The following is a 13,691-nucleotide window of genomic DNA, read 5'->3' on the forward strand; positions in this document are numbered from 1 at the left end:
TTATTTTCCTCTCCTAACAAAAAGTCTGGGTGGAGCTGACCACGACCTGCAGGGACCTGGGCTCTTTCTTTCCACTCAGTTCTCCCTGCTTCTCCTTATTGCTGGGTGGTCACAAGACAGTAGCTCCACCCTCAGCATCACTCAGTGTTTCCAGCAAGAGAAGGAGGAAGGTGAAGGGTAGAGGATGCGCATCAGCTGACTCTGGCCCCTGATAATGAGCATACTGGGAAGCCCCATCCAAAGACTGCAGCTTACATCTCATGAACCACAGCCATGGCATGTGGCCACTCTTCCCTTCAGGGGAGGCTGAAAAACGGAGATTTCAACTGGACACATGGCTACGCCAAACAAAACTGTGGTTCTATTCGGCAACCAATAGGGTGTGTCGTAAGATTAAATCACCAGAGAAGCAGGGAGAGCTGAAGGACACAGGTCCTAAGATGTCATCCTCCTAACCACGCTGACAGCATCCATTCACACTGACCATTTGCAACATCCTGCTTTGGCATAGCTCTGCCCACGCTGGAGGAAATCCTGGGCCTCTCACATCTGCAAATTTCCCTTTGAGGAATTGTGATCCCTTTCTTCAGTAAAGAATGTCACGAAAAGGCCTAGATAGCAATAGGAGGGAGCCCAGAGGAGGTGACCTCAGAGGAGGAACACAGGGGACAGACATCCCTGCTGCTCTTCCAGAGATCTCCTTCTCAAGGACAGTTAAGTCCCCCCTCACCACCAAGTCCCTCTCCAGAGCTTCTGTGCTACTGTTCTCCATACTGACAGGACCTTTCTCCTCGGCTGGACCATTCTGGCCCAGCATATGAGACCCACTCCAGAGCACAGTCCACAGCAAACTTCAAAGGATTGGATCAAAGACTCTCTAGAGCAGCGTTCTCCAAAGCTTTTGATCATATACTTCATTATTAAAACATGATCACACTTGGGGAGCTCAAAAGATCCCCAAGATGGAAGAAAAATGGTTCAGCATGTGTGCTTCTAACAGATAGTTACTATTTAATAAATGCATATAATATTTGCTAACATAAAACATACGCAGAAATTGAAATCTTGAAAGGACAAGTGAAAAATAAATAGAGAGATGTGGCTGACAGAGGTGTAGTGTGGGCACACACAACTGCCCCATGTGAGGCTTATGGTAGATGAGGCCCTGGTAGATGGGCCATGGGCCCAGTAGATGAGGCCTGGAGCCTGGCTGGCCAGGCCATGCTGCTGGAGGTGCAGGGTGCGCCCGTTCATGGTGTTAGGGCTAGCACGCCAAGTGCACTGCAGACATCCACCAACTGCTCCCTGGTGTCCCTGACATGGCCGTGGGGCTGTTCACCTTCCCCCTTGCCATCACCATCAGCCTGAGTTCTGCTCTGACTTTCACAGCCGCCTCTTCCTCATCTGCTTCATGCTTGTGCTCACACAGAGCTCCATCTTCAGCCTCCTGGCCGTGGCCATCTCAACAGGTACCTGGCCAGCCACAGCTGGCTCAGGCATAAAAGTTTAGTCACTGGGACCCGAGCAGGAGGGGTTATTGATGTCCTCTGGGTCCTTGCCTTTGACATTAAACTGACCCCATTCCCGGAGTACGACAGTAAAGACAGTGTCTCTAACAACTGCATGGAGGCCTAGGATGGAACCACGAATAAAAGCTGCTACCTTGTGAAGTGTCTCTTTTAGAATGTGGTCCCCATGAGTTACATTGTATATTTCATGGTATATACCATGAGTTTTGGGGGGTATGTTCTGCCCCCACTGCTCATAACGTGGCTGATCTCCACTGAGATCTTCCCAGTGATCTGCAGGCAGCTTTAGTACACGGAGCTGATGGACCACTCCAGGACCACCCTCTAGCAGGAGAGCCACACGGCCAAGTTGCTGGCTGTGATGGTGGTGATGTTTGCTCTGTGCTCACTACCAGTGTGCACCATGGACTGTCATCACTCTCTTTCAGCCAGCTCAGTCTAAAGAGATGCCCAAGTTGGCAAGGAAGATGACCATTCTCCTGTCACATGCAAATTTTTAGTTGTCAATCCCATTGTCTATGACCACTGCAATAGAGACTTCCACTATACTTTTCACAACACTTATCTACAGGCATGTTCGCTGCCAGACTGATGTCAAAAGTGGGAATGGGCAGGTCAGGGCACAGCCTGCTCTCATTGTGGCCTGTGAACCAGGTTCCTCTTTGAGAAGACACAAATGCACCATAAACAATGGGGCAAAACAGGACCAGCTGATTCTCAATGTGAAAGATAGCTATACCTCCCAAGCATAAGGCCTGCCTCTTTTGAGCACTCCCCTGCAGTTACCATATATCCAGCTAATATATACCTGTTATTAGTAGGCTCCAAGGGTTGACAAATATATTTATGGTTCTGTACGTCTGCTCTTAGCAGCTTGAATGATTTCTAAAAGCATGCTTTGTTTTGTTTTAGAGTCTGCCTCCTTTATGGTAGAAAATGACACACTATTTTACTGTGAAACACTATGAACTATTATAATGCAAATATGGTTTAACTTAGAGGTGATGAAACAATAAAAGTTGGCTGTACAGGACTCAAGATGGCGCTGTGAGAACAACCCAGGATTGGAGCTCTTCTCGTTGAATCTGCAAACGAGACCTAAACGAAAAGTCAGCAACTACGCAGACGACCAGCGGACAAATCCACAAAGATGGGAAGAAACCAGCACAAAAAGGAGGAAAACACCCGAAACCAGAGCACCTCGCCTCCTAGAAAGGACCAAAACTCCTCACCAGCAAGGGAGCAAAGCTGGACGGAGAATGACTGTGACGAAATGACAGAATTAGACTTCAGAAGATGGATAATGAGAAACTTTTGTGAGCTAAAAGATCATGTATTAAATCAATGCAAAGAAACTAAGAACCTTGAAAAAAGATTTGAAAAAAGATTCGAGGAAATGATAACAAGAATGGATACCTTAGAGAGGAATATGAATGAATTAAAGGAGCTGAAAAACACAATACGAGAACTTCGCGAAGCAAACACAAGTTTCAATAGCCGAATTGACCAAGCAGAAGAAAGAATATCTGAAGTCGAAGACCAACTCAATGAAATAAAACGAGAAACCAAGATCAGAGAAAAAAGTGCAAAAAGGAATGAACAAAGTCTCCAAGAAATGTGGGACTATGTGAAAAGACCTAACCTACGTTTGATAGGTGTACCAGAAGGGGACGAAGAGAATGAATCCAAGCTGGAAAATACTCTTCAGGACATCATCCAGGAAAATTTCCCCCACCTAGCAAGACAAGCCAACACTCAATTGCAGGAAATACAGAGAACACCACAAAGATATTCCGCAAGAAGAGCAACCCCAAGGCACATAATCGTCAGATTCAACAGGGTTGAAATAAAGGAGAGAATACTAAGGGCAGCCAGAGAGAAAGGTCAGGTCACCCACAAAGGGAAGCCCATCAGACTCACAGCAGATCTCTTGGCAGAAACACTACAAGCCAGAAGAGAGTGGGGGCCAATATTCAACATTCTTAAAGAAAAGAACTTTCAACCCAGAATTTCATATCCAGCCAAACTGAGCTTCAGAAGTGAAGGAAGAATAAAATCCTTTGTGAACAAGCAAGTACTCAGAGATTTTGTCACCACCAGGCCTGCTTTACAAGAGCTCCTAAAAGAAGCACTACACATAGAAAGGATCAACCAGTACCAGCCATTTCAAAATCACACTGAATGCTAAAGAGCTTCAACATAATGAAGAATCTACAACAACCAACAGGCAAAACAGCCACTTAGCATCAAAATGGCAGTATCCAATTCACACATAACAATATTAACCCTAAATGTAAATGGACTAAATGCACCAATCAAAAGACACAGACTGGAAAATTGGATAAAAATCCAAAACCCATCAGTGTGCTGTATACAGGAAACCCATCTCACATGCAAGGATACACAAAGGCTCAAAATAAAGGGATGGAGGAAGATTTACCAAGCTAATGGAAAGCAAAAAAAAGCAGGAGTTGCAATTCTCATCTCTGATAAAATAGACTTTAAAGCAACAAAGATCAAAAGAGACAAAGAAGGCCATTACATAATGGTAAAAGGATCGATACAACAAGAAGAGCTAACGATCCTAAACATATATGGACCCAACACAGGAGCACCCAGATACATAAGGCAAGTTCTTAATGACTTACAAAAGGACTTAGACTCCCACACAATAATAGTGGGAGACTTTAACACTCCACTGTCAATACTAGACAGATCAACCAGACAGAAAATCAACAAGGATACCCAGGGCTTGAACTCAGACCTGGAGCAAGCAAACCTGGTGGACATTTACAGAACTCTCCACCCCAAATCCACAGAATACACATTCTTCTCAGCACCACATCACACCTACTCTAAAATTGACCACATAATTGGAAGTAAAGCACTGCTCAACAAATGCAAAACAACAGAAATCATAACAAACAGCCTCTCAGACCATAGTGCAATCAAGTTAGAACTCAGAATTCAGAAACCGACCCAGAAACACACAGCTTCATGGAAACTGAACAACTGGCTCTTGAATGTTGACTGGGTAAACAACGAAATGAAAGCAGAAATAAAGAAGTTCTTTGAAACCAATGAGAACGAAGACACAACGTGCCAGAACCTCTGGGACACATTTAAAGCAGTCTCTAGAGGAAAGTATATAGCAATAAGTGCCCATATGAGGAGAATGGAGAGATCCAAAATTGACACCCTATCATCAAAATTGAAAGAGCTAGAGGAGCAAGATCAAAAAAACTCAAAACCCAGCAGAAGACAAGAAAAGTTGGCTGTACTAAAAATATATACTTGTTCCTAGGAAGGCAGCCAGGAAAATTAAAAGTATAATTCTTCAATCAAGAAACTGGCCTATTAATTTAAGAAAATGATAGTCTCCTAAGTTCTTAAGTAGAATTACCATCACAGAACCATTTCAAGCTCCATTCTTTTCCACATGCGGAAAACTACCCAAGGGGAAGAAACCCTCTTCTACCAAATTCTCCTTTCTAGAGCCAGGCGGTGAATTTTGCTTCTCTCTAGAGCTCAAGTTTGGCCACGTTCTTGGAACCTAAAACATGAACATTTCACTAATTAAAACTATATAACTATGTGTACATGTTAGGTAAAATAAAATGTTTTTAAAATTAAATTAATAGAAATGCCAATATTTTCTGCCCATCCTAGTAGTTCTCCTGCACATCCCTTTTGGAGTCCATGGCTCTAAAGTTTTATTAGAGAAAGCAGTCAGCATATGTTGTGCCTTTAACTAGTCCTTTGGGACCTAAATTATGGGACAAACCTTCTCTTGGCTTAAGACAAGCTCCCATAAGTCAGATACAGAAAGAAAAATACTGCATTATCTCACTTAAAAAAAGAAAGAAAGAAAAACTTGAATATATAGAAACAGAGAGCAGAAAGGTGGTGGGGGTAGAGGGATGGGGGATAAAGGTCAAAGGATACAAAGTTTCAGTTAGGAAAAATAAATGAGCCTAGAGATCTACCGTACAATATAGGGGCAGCAAAACTCCACCTTCATCCTCAGAGGGTCCTAGCTGAGCCCAAGAATTAAACTGACATAAGACAGATTAACAGAAGACAAGCAAACAAATCTATTTAACAGAAATTTTACGTGGCACAGGAGAACCTCATAAAAAAATAATAAAGACCTGAAGACGCAGTTAGAGTCCGTTGTAAATTCAGTATGCTGAATTTGCCAAAAATTGCACACTGAAATGTGATAAGGCAAGTGGCCGGGGCTGGGGCATTTAATTGGGTAGAGATGCAACTAGGAAGTTAAGGGTTAGTTTAATGAGGTTTATTTGTACAGATTTCTCTTGGCCTCAGCTTCTCATCCTCGATGATAAGACTGTTCCTTTTTTTTCCTAGTAGGGGGAGGATGTCTTTCCCATGAGAACGTCATTTGCTTTTAAGAAACAGCTCAAAGGTCAGAGTGATCTTCCTGCACTTGCTGTTTTTCAAGTGCCTTTAACTTAAAGAGTCACTATGCCAGAATGGCCTATCTTTAACTCCTGAAACATCACCAGGACTATAGTTAATAGTATTGCATCATATACTGGAAATAACAGAGTAGATTTTACATACTTTTACCGCAATTTAAAAAGGTAACTATGTGAGATAATAAATATGTTAACTTGCTTGACTGTGGCAATTACTTCACTATGTAAATGTACAGTTATGCATGGCTTAACAACAGGGATAAGTCCTGAGAAATGCGTCACAGGTGATTTCATCATTGTTCCAACATCATTGAATGTATTTACACACACCTAGCTGGTAGAGCCTGCTACATACCTAGGCCGGATGGTGTGCCTACCGCTCCTAGGCTATAAACCTGTGCAGCATGTTACCGTACTGAATGCTACAGGCAATTTAACACAGTGGTAAATATTTGTGTATCTAAACACATCTAAGCATAGAAAAGGTACAGTAAACATGCAGTATTATCATCTTACAGGACCACCATCGTATATATGGTCCCTTGCTGACCAAAACATCATTATGTTATATATGACGGTATATCAAAAAAATCAATTATTTAAAAATGGAAAAGTACCAGATGAGCACTAGCTGAGTTGAGGAGGCTTTCTGGGAAGGATGACAGAGAGCAAAAGCCCTAGGAGAGGACACATCGGTACACTGCAGAACCTGGAATCAGAGGGTGGAAACTGGGGACTGGCCCAAAGACCCCTAACCATGAGGGGCTGAGGCCCAAGGAACACAAGAAATGGCAGCGTTCGAGCATCTCTCTGCTGAGCAACTGGCTGCCCGGGGACCGCAGGGTGTTGTGTGTCGGGGGCTCCCTCACGCTTGAACAGTACTGTGGACCACAAAAGAGCAAGGCCGTCCTGAGGAAAGACTTTGCCTCTTCGCTGACATCCCTTTGATCCGTCAGGGAAGCAGCGCCACCCCGTGGCTGCATGTGGTGGTGTAGCACGCTTTACACAATCTCCTTGCCCAGTGCACAGCAGGTTCTACCCCAGGGCGACCACCACCTGCGCACCAGAGTGCCTACAGGTGAGTCACTGCTTAGGGACCTGAACTGACCTAGGGGAGGGGTTGGACTCCAGCATCCGGTAACACCTCCGGACTGCTGGGGCCTACGTTTGGGGAGCTAGGCCTGTTCAATAGCGACAGCTAGTGGTCACCCTCAAAAACAAGGTGCTCTGAGCCATGCGGGGAAAGCACTGTCAAGGTATGGGGAAATCAGGACAGATTCTTGGCCTTGAGCGGAAGCTGGTGCGTTTCCAAAGCTACTCTTGGGCAAAATGATCTGTCGAAAACCCAAACATTTTAAAGTGACGTACAAAGACCTTGGCTGCCTCTCCAGCCACATCTTGGGCCACCTGCCTTACTTTTGATTCCCCAAGGACAAAGAACCGCCGGTCCTCTGAAGCACCCTGACGATCCCACTGTGTGCTGGCCATGCCATTTCCTCTGCCCTGAGCGCTCGTCACTCTCCCCATTGCCCGGTTAATTCCTGGGCCTCCTTGAAGGCTAAGCCCAACCATTACCTCCTCCAGGAAAACTTCCTTCCCTTCCACCAGGCCCACCTCTCAAGGCTGGGGAGGGTGAGCTCCCACCGCTACCCCATGCCTCTACAGTTTTCTGTATTTATCACTTGAGTTTATCACACTTTTTAAATTTACCTTAAAATTGTCTTGTATGTCTAAGGGAAGATACTATTTTTTCCTCATTGTTGCATCTCTAGTATTGAGTTTTATTTTAGACATTTAGAAGGTATTTAATATTTAAGAAATAAAGAGCTTGTAGACCCTAATCCTGGGAAAGACTTTAGAAGAAACGGAGACCCACAGGGACAAAACAAGCTTGCATTTCAAGAGAAGGATAAATGAATCTAAATGTCATCTGAGTGAATTCCAGCTATTGCCTGTTGCCCCACACCACCCTGTTTTTGCTGCCTGCAAATACACAAATCCAATGAGCTCTCAAGTTTGTGAGAGAGCCTCCCAGCTCTCCTGACCTTGCTAAAGCCCAGTTTGATTCCTTCCTACCCACTTCCTGGAAATCTTTGCTGTCAGAACTAACCAACTTCTTCACTAAACTTCTCCAGCAAACCCACTCCAAGGTTTTATCCTAAAGAAAGTATTTTAAAAGAAGGAAAACAAAGATATGCATGCATGTAGACGCCCATTGGCAGCATTATCTGTAAAAGCTAAAAATTAGAAATGACAAAAATCTCCATATAATTAAATAAAATTAAACTCCTCCATATAATTTCCACAGGAATAAAATTCCTAATTATATCATGCAAACTACAAAGAGTTTCACCACAACTTTGGAATGGTTTCACTTTATTTCATTAGCAAATGCTTCCATAGTATTTACTATATTTACGACCTATTCTACTGTATGAATATTAACTAATTTAAATCCTCAAAACAGCCCTGTGAGTCAGGTGCTATTATGATTTCCATTACTCCCTGTGAGACAGGTGCTATTATGATTCCCATTATTATGTAAGAACACATTTGTTTTGGTCTAACTTAAAATAGAATTTAAATGACCTATATAAGACACAGTGAGAAACACTACAAACCACTTCAAATGTTTTTCTTCCATTGGGAATACTGTAAGACACATTCTTAAAAGAACTTAGTTAAGTGAGTTTTAAAACTTACAAGATTAGATCAGGCAAAATGCACTGATTCACTGAAAGTACTCCTCCATTTTCACACAACTACAGATCTGCAAGTCCATTTCATCATAACCATAAATAAATCACAAGACAGATGTTCCAAATTGCAGATGTTGCTAACAGTGATAGCTCACATTTCTTAGTGCTTTACAAGTGATATACCTTATAATCCTAGAACATTCTGTAAAGTAGGTATTATCGGTGATAGCCATTTTCCAGAGGAAGGAACTGAGATGCAAAGACCTCAAATAGTGTTCACTCACTCTAAGCTCAAACGGATAGTAAGGGGTAAAGCCAGGCTTCACACCCAGGCAGTCTGACTTCTGGTGTCCTGCCCATCTAGCCTCAGGCTGTCACTCAGGGCAGCTTCAGAGTGAACCATAGTCTGGAAGTACAGATGACAGATGCGACAGATAAAGTAATCTTGTTACGAAGTTAAACAATCACAGCTCTGAATTACTATAATTATGGAAAATTATTATAACATATTAATTGCATTATGTGTATTAAGTTGTATTTGCATTGTATTTGCCAGTGACTAATGATTATCCTGAGCAATGCTACGTCACATGGCTACTGTTTAATAATAAGGAAATTACTAAACACATTGTGGTACACTAATATTATGAAAGACCATGACAATGCAAAAATCTTAAAAAAAAGAAAAAAATGTAAAAGCAAAAACATGTATAATATAGTATCAAGTGAAAAAACAAACATATAATTCATATGATTACATACTACAAAAATATAGGTTCACTATGCTCAAAATATGTGCAAAAAAATATATACATATGATCAAAAACTAGAAGGTAGTGTGAAAAATATCCAACTAATTTGCCTTTGGGTAGTAAGATTAAGATGATTATTTTTCTATTGAAAAAATATTTTAGTGATATTATATTAAAGTGTGTATAAAGCTGAAAAGCAAAAATGAAAGAAAATCCAAAGCTTTCCAACTCATTTCTCTGTCCATCTGCCTTTAGTTTTTTAAGCAAGCCCTAAAGTTGCTCTCTGCAGGTGACAGCGAGGGCGTGCGCAGGGAGTGCTGACCGTAATTTAATAAGTGAGCACTTTTGGTGAGATAGGTTTGGTTCAGTGTTGCAGCATTAATTTAATATTCTTTGTTATGGATGATAAATTGTACTGGGTATAAAACACATCGTAAAGGTTTGTGCAGAAATATATCAAATGTATAGAAAAGTCTCTGGAAGATATCTCAGTTTGGAATGTGAAGCATTTGTGAAATAATTAGAGTAGTTTAACTGAGACTGTGCCAAGAGATGACAATTTAACCAGGAAGGAAATTTGTCAGTTTCAGAACGAGGATCACACTATTAAATTACCTATTTTGTTAGACAGCCAACATCCCCAATATCAGATTATTAATGAATACAGTTACTAGTGTTGAGGCTCTCAGAATTCTGAGCTAAAGACACTGGTCATGGCTCTGACTGCCTAATCTATGTGAAAAAACATTACATACAAAAAGTAAGTAGAAGCATATTTTAATCAACAGAAACCTCATATTTTTTATTTTTGTTGAAGGATGAAACCTCATATTTTTTATTTTTGTTGAAGGATGATTTTTGGTAATTCAGTAATTTACATAAGAATAGCTTTTAAATAAAGAATGTGGGCCACCCTGGCTGTGTGAGCCACACATTACATGTGTGGGCCACCGTGACTGGCCCACACCTGTAATCCCAGCACTTTGGGAGGCCAAGGCAAGTGGATCACTTGAGGTCAGAAGTTTGACACCAGCCTGACCAACATGGCAAAACCTCATCTTAAATTTTAAAAATACAAAAATTAGCCAGGCATGGTGGCACATGCCTGTAATCCCAGCTACTCGGGAGGCTGAGGTAGGAGAATCACTTGAACCTGGGAGGCGGAAGCTGCAGTGAGCCGAGATCACGCCACTGTACTCCAACCTGGGCAACAGAGCAAGATTCCATCTCACAAAAGAAAAAAACAAAAAGAAAGAATTTGGATTTTTAGTCACAAACTAGGAGTTCTCAGAGTCCTACTTATTGGAAAACACACATATACTGGGGAGAGGGGAGTGGTGCTTCGGCTGAGCTCTAAAAAGCAGTAATTTTTTATTTAGAAAAGAACACTTTCTGAGTAGAAGACAAGTAATTATGATATTTAAACCAGGAACAGTCTTATTTCATATTCTGGCAGGACTCAAGGGGGCAGAACCTGAAATGAAGGATAAAGGAGAGAAACGAAAGCTCTCTGCAGGTTAACTTGTGGTTTGTCCTTTCTGTCCGAACGGAGATGGGTGCCCGGGAGGCCTTCCTTTTTCTGTTCTACATTACTCTTTCCTTTGCTATCTGTTCCCTAATATACATATACTCCTACCTCTATACCTACCCCACCTTCACCCCCAAGCCTGAGGCTGCAGCCTGCCAAGGCCCTTCAATGTCACAGGCAGTGAGACCACCTTTCTTAGGAGCCGATGACAAAAAGTAACTTGTCCCTTGCTCAATGCTGAACCCACAAGAATGAATCCACACTTATTTGTGCCTTATGGTTACAGATTCTTAGAATCTAAACAACAAATAAATCTCTTTCTAATATCAAATGTCTCGTACAGCATAAATTTGAGGTTTCATCATGCGAAAAGACTCTACCAACAATGCTGATACAAAGCAAGCAAAAATAAGAGGAGGACTAAGAACCCTGTCCCGCCACAAATGTACAGTCATAACTCTACGACAGAGCAGCAACCTTGCAAAGTAGGAGTCATGGAAATACTTACCTTCCTCCTGGTGCGTTTAGACTGTATCATCTCTGAGAATTAATATTTGTCCTTGGGATGTTTATGTGGACATCCAAGTAAAGAGTTACCAGCTAGGCACTTGGAAGAAAGGAGGAGAGTCTGCAAGTCACCTGATAAGGAGAACTTGAACTTGAATGGGAACAGACGTAAGTATGCCTACCCTGAGCTGCTCTGCAAAACTTGCAGTGCCAAGGCCACTGTGAACTATCCTATTAGGAGTATCTGTGGCATTATTCCAGAATGAATAACTTAGACTTGAGGAATGCAGTGCTGAAGAAACATTGTCAGGGTATGGGGAAGGATTCTAAGGCAAGAACAACTCTTATGAATGAGGTTGCCATTTCTCACAAGAAAGGTAGGAGTCACCCAGAAGAGTGTAAAGAGGAGTGGGATTAGAACTCCCAGTGAGGGGACCCCCATAAAGTGATTAACTTCGTGGCGGCTCATGCCTGTAACCCCAGCACTTTGGGAGTCCAAGGTAGGTAGATCACTTAAGGTCAGGAGTTCGAGACCAGCCTGGTCAACATAGCAAAACCCCATCTCTAATAAAAATACAAACAAATTAGCCAGACTTGGTGGCACATGCCTGTAGTCCCAGCTACTTAGGAGGCTGAGGCACCTGGGAGGCAGAGGTTGCGGTGAGGTGAGATAATGCCACTGCACTCGGGCTTGGGTGACAGAGTGAGACTCTGCCTCAAGAAAAAAAAAATTTTTTTTTAACTCCTTAGTGCTGTCTCTTGGAGTATGGGAGAAGTCCTATTAGCATATAGATTAAAATTTTTCTTTTCAAAATTGGAATTCCCTTTAGTTACCCCAAATGTATAATAAAATCTGGTAGTTTCATACATGCTCTCATGGTCTTGTGAAGTGACCAGGCTATAAAGCAAAGGATAGTTTACCCCATACTCATCACCTCATGGGGGTTTACACAGGGCCCAGCATCTGTCAAAGATATTGTTCTAAAATATGACCATCAAGAAAGGGAGCTGTCATGCCCATTGAACCTGGAAATGATGAAGAGAAACACCAGATACTGGCCACTAAAAGCCAGCTTCCCAGCTCAAGAGCAGCCTGATTTAAACCCTCCACGGGAGGCCAGCGGATGATTACACTACAAATCTCTACTTGAGCCTAATTTGGTAAATTCATTTTCTTAAATCCATTTTATCTAGATCTTAAAAATCATTGACATAGTTACATAAATGGCTCTCTGTAATTATTTTAATTTCCACTGTATTATGGCTACTTTCCATGTATCATTCTTAAACTTTTATAGATTTCTTTTCTCTTTTTAAAATTGAGGTTAACAGTCTATTTTAATGATTTTGTTTTCTATATGTATTTCTACCCTTCCTACCCCTGCCAGACACACACACAAGAACTGAATTTTTTTAACAATTTTATACACGTTTCTAACTTATTATATTTTCTCCTCATTATTTTAAAATTCTCACCTCCTTTGATTCTAATCTTTTTTTAGCAAGTCGTTTGAAGATAAATGAATAGGAAATTTATGTTTAATCTTCTTCATTTAAGTAATGAAATGTTTAAGACTGGGAAGTTTCCTTGAGTTATACTTGGTCATACATCATAGATTTTGCTCATAACATTCTCACTATCACTGTTTTCAATGCATTCTTAATCACAGAGTTGAAAATCCCTCCATATTTCAGAGCAGACAAGAATTTTTTCCAAGAAGTTAAGTATTTCTGTCTTCTGTCTTTTGTTATTTATTTCAGTTGTATTGTACTATGGTCAGAAAATCCTGCCATAATAGATCAACATTTCAAAACATTTACTGAGCTTTGCTGTTTTATCAATATAGTCAAATTTTTTTTGATGTTTCATGGTCATTTGGAAACAAAGTGTATTTTCTATTCTCAAAGCCCTACCCCCCATGTGTGTGTGTGTGTGTGTGTGTGTGTGTGTTTCAATATAGATAGATAGGTATGACAACCTTAAAGTGTATTTTCTATTCTCAAAGCCCCCCCCGTGTGTGTGTGTGTGTGTGTGTGTGTGTGTTTCAATATAGATAGATAGGTATGACAACCTTAAAGTGTATTTTCTATTCTCAAAGCCCCCCCCCCGTGTGTGTGTGTGTGTGTGTTTCAATATAAATAGATAGGTATGACAACCTTAAAGTGTATTTTCTATTCTCAAAGCCCCCCCCGTGTGTGTGTGTGTGTGTGTGTTTTTCAATATAGATAGATAG

The 13,691-nt window shown here is 41.4% G+C and overlaps 1 protein-coding gene and 1 pseudogene across 2 annotated transcripts in view; one reads left to right on the forward strand and one right to left on the reverse strand.

The window, feature by feature from the left end:
- The window catches only part of LAMB3 (laminin subunit beta 3), a 200,527-nt gene that overhangs the window by 154,568 nt on the left and 32,268 nt on the right, over positions 1–13,691 (reverse strand). The gene's annotated exons all lie outside the window — the stretch shown is intronic.
- On the forward strand, positions 1,180–2,281 carry LOC128930235 (adenosine receptor A2b pseudogene; annotated as a pseudogene).

The sequence above is a fragment of the Callithrix jacchus genome, chromosome 19 (assembly GCF_049354715.1).
Source record: "Callithrix jacchus isolate 240 chromosome 19, calJac240_pri, whole genome shotgun sequence".
Taxonomy (NCBI): Eukaryota; Metazoa; Chordata; class Mammalia; order Primates; family Cebidae; genus Callithrix; species Callithrix jacchus.